Genomic DNA, 7,375 nt, shown 5'->3' on the forward strand with positions numbered 1-7,375 from the left:
ATTGACTCAATGGCACTGTTTTTTGTTTTTTTTTTAATTTCTCGTATGAAAAAGCATTATTACTTTTGTTATATTTAACCCTTATGTTTTGACCCTTTATATTGTGAAAAGCATTTTTATTTGCCTCTTTTGTGTATGCAAGGTAATATATTAGAAATAAAATAATCATCTTGGAATTCCAGTCATTATGAATTCACAAAAGTAGCATTTGGAATCAAAGGCAGAGGGTTGTGGCATTAAGTCTTCATGACAAGTCACTGGGGAGATTCCCAAATAATAAGACAACAGGAGAAAGTTTACTTGGAGAAGAAAAAAAAAGCAAACATGCATTTGCATGTTTCTGATACAGCATAATATTAGTAATATGTTAATGACCTATAAAACTAGAAAGTAGTAAAATCTTGCAAAACTAACAAAATAAAGGGAAAATGAATCAATCAAAAACAGTAAATGTAAAAAACAAAGGAATAAAATTTCAATAAAATACTCTGTGGAATAAACCCAAAATATTAATTCTTGGTGATAATATCTCCCTTTTATTGAGCACCTACTATATGCTAGTAACTTTTATCTGCATTTTTTCTAGTCTTCATAACTACCAGTTGAGATGGTATTTTTGTACTCAATTTTCATACACCAAGACAGAGCCTAAGAAAGTGCCAATAACTGCCCAAGACCAATAGTTAATCATTAGTGAAGTCTGTATTGGAACGAAGGTTATTCTCCTTTCAATTAGAACCCTTTTCAGTTTACTTCACCACTGTTTGAAAAGCTTGGCCAAACACCAGCAGTTTCTAGGAAAACTGGAGTGTGGCAGGTGTTGACTGGATGAGGATCTGTGGTGAACCTGGCTCCAGGGTCAGGAGTCTAACCACAATAGAACTACTTGTGAGATCTACATTCATCTCACCAGGACTACTTTTCCCCAAGTGATTCTATAACCACTTGTGTCAGGGCCACTAAGGCATTTATTAAAACTTTGGAATTCTGGCTCCATCACACTCTTACCAGAAATCTGAATTTAAGCATTTGTCTTCTAACCACAAGGTTAGCAATTCAACTGCTCTGTGGAAGGAAGATGGGGCAATCTACTTCTGTAAAGATTTGTTGTTGTTGTTATTTTCCATCAAGTCGGCCCCGACTCCTAGCGACCCCTCCTTGGGTTTCCGAGGCAGTTATCACTACGGAAGTAGGATTGCCCAAACTTCCTTCCGAGGAGTGCCTGGTGGGTTTGAACCACCAGCCTCCTGGTTAGCAGTCAAGTGCCTTAGGCACTATGCTACCACAGCTCCTGCCTTGGAAACCCAGTGGGGGTCACTATGAATTGGAATCAACTCAATGACAGTGAGTTTGTTTTTTTGGTTTATGGGACTGTTAAGCACATTGAAATTTCAGACTCACTGCACTAGGAGGCAATACTGGCTTTCCAGAACAGATGTGAGCAGGAGAATCAGCCATTAAACAAGCTAAAGGATTAGTAAATCCTTAAGAGTTAATCATCCTACATCCTTGTTTGGTTTTATGTGTTATTTTTTTCCATGGGGAAAAAAAAAATGATCCAAAATGTGGGGTGAAAATTTTAGTGAAGAAATTCAATTCTATTCCATTATATTTAAATTTATCTGATTTAATATAACTCTTCTATGGTATCATGTTGTGGTATTAGACACAGTTCTTGCCCTCGAGCAGCTCACAGTCAAGTTAAGAAGACAGGAACATGTACAACTAATCATGGAACTGCAGTAAAAATGAAGTGCTATGCAGGTCACTGACAAAGGAGTGATTAAACCATTCCATGTGAATGTGGACTCAGACACTACTTCACTGAAACAGAAACTTTGAAGGATGAATGTATTTGCCACATGGAAAAGGGGAAAATGTAATTTCAAAAAAAAGGAAATGCCATGAGTCAAAACACAAAGATTGTTGCAGCCAAGGAAATGGTTTTGGACATTTCTAAACTTTTACATAATCATAGCTTAAATCTATGTGTATGAGCATATTTTATAGATTAGAAATAAAGCAAAAATAGATGAGCTAATAAATATTTGGCAAAGTAGGAATCTGGAGCCTAGTTTTGTCATAGCAAAAACCAACATGAGGAACTGAACACTAGGGTTTGTAAATATTTCTAGTTGAGAAATTTCTGAATAATATCTCTCTGAGGTCAGGGCTCTGGTGGTGCAGTGCGTAAGGCATTTGACTGCAAACCACAAGATTGGTGGTTCAAACCCATCAGCTGCTCCACAGAAGGAAGACTGGGCAATCTACTTCCATAAAGATATACTGCCTTGGAAACCCAATAGTAGTCACTATGAGTCAGAATCCACTTGATGGCTGTGAGTTTGGTTATTTTGGTTTAGAAAAAGGAGTTCCTGGGTGGTGCAAATAGTTAGCATGCTCAGCTGCTAAATAAAAGTTTGGAGGTTTGAGTCCACCAGAGACACATCAGAAGAAAGGCCTGATGATCATTTTTGAAAAATCATTGAAAACCCTATGAAACACACTTTTACTCTGACACACATGGGATCACTAGGAGTAGGAATCAATTTGATAACTTTTTTTTTTTTTTCCTAGCTTTTACAGTAGTGGAAAGGAGCTCTGGTAGCATGTTGTTGTTGTTGTTGTTATGTGCCGTCGAGTCGGACCCGACTCATAGCGACCCCTCCTTGGGTTTCCGAGGCAGTATCACTACGGAAGTAGGATTGCCCAACCTTCCTTCTGAGGAGTGGCTGGTGGGTTTGAACCACCAGCCCTTTTTTTTTTTGACTGTGGGAGAAAGAACAAAACAAAATAGTACAGAAAGATTCCCTTCTAATGAGATCGTGTTTGTGAGAACTTTATAAATTGAAAAGGAGCACAAAGATGTCAGTGATTATTATTGATGCGTAATTATAACATGCTTTTCAAATGTCAAAATCATGCTTCCTGATCTGCAAGACCTAGCCAATCAGGCTTCAAGTTTGAAATTGATCTTTCTAAAAATTCTTTGGGGAACATAGAAACTTTGGGAAAGTAGATGTCACTTGATAGAAAGCCACTTACTCTTATTTGAATCACATATCTTTCCAAACTATACTGTCAATCCCCATGTAGGCAGATTTCAATCAGGTAATAGAAAATGACAAATTAAAAATAATTCAGATTAAGTGGGAACAGTGGAGAGACCTAACCTTCTTTGAGGGCATATTTGCATTTTAGAAGTATCACACATGAATCTAAATGAGATTTTCATGGGAGAAATATTTGTGTAGGGGAAAGGAATCCAACTTTTCTGAATTACAAAAAAATGAAGCGATAGCTTCGGCATCTATCCTTTAAAGTTACCAGAATTAATATGCCTTCTGATGACAAAAAGAAAAGTGAACTTCATAAGAGGGCATTTTTCTGGTCCAAAAGAAACCTGTACATATTGACCTTCTAACAGAATTGTTTTTAAGTGTCTTCAAGTTGGTTCTGACACATTGTGACCCATGTACAACAGAATGAAATACTGCCTGGTCCTGAACCACCCTCACAGTCATTGCTGTGTTCGAGCCCATTGTTGTATCTGCTATGTCAGTTTATCTTGTTGAGGGTCTTCCCCTTTTTTGCTGACCCTCTACTTTACCAAGCATAATGTCTTTCTCCAGGAACCGGTCTCTCTCATGCCCAAAGGATGTTAGACAAAGTCTCATCATTTTGGTGTTGGTAGGTGCTTTTCAGTCAGCTCCAACTCACGGCAACCCTATGGACAACAGAATGAAACACTGCCTGGTCATGTGCCATCCTTACAATCCTTGCTATACTTGAGCCCTTTGTTACAGCCACTGTGTCAATCCATCTTGTTGAGGGTCTTCCTCTTTATTGCCAACCTCCCACTTTACAAAGCATGATATCTGTTTTGGTCCTCTGCTCTAACAGAATGGGTGACCATAAATGGGTGGTTTTAACAAATGGGGATTTATGGTCTTAGAGTTTAGGAAGGCAGAAGTCTAAGCTCAAAGTGCCAACTCTAGGAGCTGGATGAAAGCCCATCAAAGTAGGGGTTCAGCTCTGCCTCTTTCTCCTGGCCCACTGAAGCTACAGGCTTAACTCAGGCATCTGTTGTCTGCTGAGGCTGACAAACCTAAGGCCAACAAATAAAATTGCACAGTCCCAAGATTACCAAACAACATGCCAGGCCACTAGTCCCAAGATCAGTAAGAAACATGGCAGGCTGCTGATGAAACCTTGGCTACATGCAGGGTCCAAGCATGCTCAGAGACCTTTCCCAAAGCTGACTTCTTATATACTGGAAGCAGACTACATCTCTAAGGCAGCTACTCACTGGAATCAATAGATTCCACCACGGAGTTGATTACCATTTTCATTATGGTGAATAACTACATCTAGCTACCCAGCCACTCAAAACCAGGCTCAGCCAATTTGACCCATAACTTTACCACAATATCCATCTCCAGGCAATGGTCCCTGACAACATGACCAAAGTAGGTGAGATGAAGTCTGGCTATTCTCATTTCCAAGGAGCATTCCAGCTGCACTTCTTCCAAGATAGATCTGTTTGTTCTTTTGGAAGTCCATGGTACTTTCAGCATCTTCTCCAACACCACTATTCAAAAGAATCAACTCTTCTGTCTTCTTATTCAATGTCTGCCATTCACATGTGTATGAGGCTATTGAAAATACCATGGCTTGGGTTAGGCGCACCTTAGTCTTCAAAGAGACATCTTTGCTCTTCAGCACTTTAAAGAGGTCTTTTGCAACAGTCAACTTCCATAGTGATAGTGACTCGGAAACCTAAGGAGGGGTCACTATAAATTGGTTCTGACTTGATGGCAGTGAATTTTGTAGCAGAGTTGCCCAGTGCAATATGATGTCTGATTTCTTGACTGCTGCTTCCATGAATGTTGACTGTGGATCCAAGTAATATGATGTCTTTGACAATTTCAATCTTTCCTCCATTTATTGTGATGCTACTCCTTGGTCCAGTTGGAAAGATTTTCTTTTTTTGTTGAGATGTAATCCATACTGCAGACTATAATCTTTAATTTTCATTAGTAAGTGCTTAAAGTCATCTTCACTTTCAGTAAGCAAGGTTGTGTCATCTCCATATCATAGGATATTAATGAGTCTTCCTCCAATCCTGATACCACATTCTTCATCGTATAGTTTAGCTTCTCATATTACTTGCTTAGCATACAAATTGAATAACTACAGTGAAAGGATACAACCCAGAGGCACACCCTTTCTGATTTTAAATAACGCAGTATTCTCTTGTTCTGTTTGAATGGCAGCCTCTTGGTCTATGTACAGGTTCCTCATGAGCACAATTAAGTGTTCTGGAATTCCCATTCTTCTCAATGTTATCCATAATTTGCTATGATCCACACAGTCGAATGCTTTTGCATAGTCAACAAAACACAAGTAAACATCTTTCTGGTATTCTTTGCTTTGAGCCAAGATCCATCTGACATCAGCACTGACATCCCTTGGGCCACATTGCATTTCTGGAAATTCCCTGTCAAAATATTTCTGCAACCATTTTTGAATTATCTTTAGCAAAATTTTACTTGTGTGTGATATTAATGATGTTTTTTGATAACTTCCACATTCTGTTGGATTACCTTTCTTTGGAATGGGTGCAAATATGTATCTCTTCCAGTCATTTGGCCAGGAAGTTGCCTTCCAAATTATTTGGAATAGACAAGTGTTTCTAGCATGGCATCCATTTGTTGAAACATCTCAACCGGTATTTGATCAATTCCAGGAGCCTTGTTTCTCCCCAATTCTTTCAGTGCAACTTCAAATTCTTCCTTCAGTGCCATTGGTTTGTGATCATATGCTACCTCCTGAAATAGATGAACATGGACTGATTCTTTTTGGTGCAGTGACTCTGTGTATTCTTTCCATTTTTTTTTTTTTTTGATGTTTCCTGCATCATTCACTATGTTACCCATGTTGTTTTTGTTATGTGCTGTCAAGTCGTACCTGACTCATAGTGACCCCTCCTTGGGTTTCTGAGACAGTATCACTATGGAAGTAGATTGCCCCACCTTCCTTCCAAGGAGTGGCTGGTGGGTTTGAACTGTAAGCAGTCAAGTGCCTTAGGTACTACGCTACCAGAGCTCCCATTTTACCCATAGAATTTTTCAATATTGCAACTTGAGGCTTGAATTTTTTCTTCAGTTCTTTCAGCTTGGGAAATGCTGAGCATGGTCTTCCCCGTTGATTTTCTAATTCCATGTCTTTGCACATTTCATTATAATAATTGACTTTGTCTTCTCAAGCCACCCTTTGAAATCTTCTGTTCAGCTCTTTTATCTTATCATTTCTTCCATATGTTTTAGCTACTCTCCACTCAAGAGCAAGTTTCAGAGTCTTTTTTGACATCCATTTTGGTCTTTGCTTCCTTTCCTGTCTTTAATTACCTTTTCTTTCTTCATGGATGATGTTCTTGGTGTCATCCACAATTCATCTTGTTGTTGGTCGTTGGTGTTCAATGTATCAAATCTATTCTTCAGGTGGTCTCTAAATTCAGATGGGATATAATCAAGGTTGTATTTTAGCTCTCTAGACTTTTTAAAATTTTCTTTAGCTTCAACTTGAGCATGCGTATTAGCAGTTGATGGTCTGTTCCACAGTCAGTGACTGGCATTGTTTAGGCTGAAGATATTGTGCTCAATATCTTCAGTCTCAACATACTCTCTTCTAAGAAGTATTCTGGCTGTAAGTCTTCAAAGTCAGATTTGTCTTTTCTTCTGTTGTTGTTGTTGTTATGTGCCATTGAGTCAGACCCAACTTATAGCAACCCCTCCTTGGGTTTCCGAGGCAGTATCACTATGGAAGTAGATTGCCCCATCTTCCTTCTGAGGAGTGGCTGGTGGGTTTGAACTGCCAGCCTTCTGGTTAGCAGTCAAATGCCTTAGACACTATGCTACCAGAGCTCCCTTTCTTCTGGTAGTCCATAGTATATTCAATATTCTTCACCAACACCATACTTCAAAGCCATCACTTCTCCATTCTTCTTTGTCCATTATTGCAGATTTTTTTGCTGAGTGTCTTGGGTTTTCTATATATAGGATCATGTCATCTGCAAATAGAGATAGGTTTACTTCCTCTTTGCTAATTTGGATGCCTTTTGTTTTTCTTTCTTGCCTCATTTCCCTGCCTAGGACTTCCAATACAGTGTTAAATAGTAATGGTGATAGAGGGCATTTGTGGTAGTTAAGGTTGTATGTCACCTTGGCTGGGCTGGTTGAGTGGCTGGGCAGCTGGATGTAGTTATTCCCCATGGTGAGATTGGTAATTAACTCCCTGGTGGAATCTACTGGAGCAGCTGAGTAGCTGCTTTAGGGCTGTGGAATACTTCCAGTATGTAAGAAACAGCTTTGAG

This window comes from Orycteropus afer, unplaced genomic scaffold, assembly GCF_000298275.1.
Source record: "Orycteropus afer afer isolate SDZICR_OR568_19922 unplaced genomic scaffold, OryAfe1.0 scaffold00409, whole genome shotgun sequence".
NCBI classification, from domain to species: Eukaryota; Metazoa; Chordata; class Mammalia; order Tubulidentata; family Orycteropodidae; genus Orycteropus; species Orycteropus afer.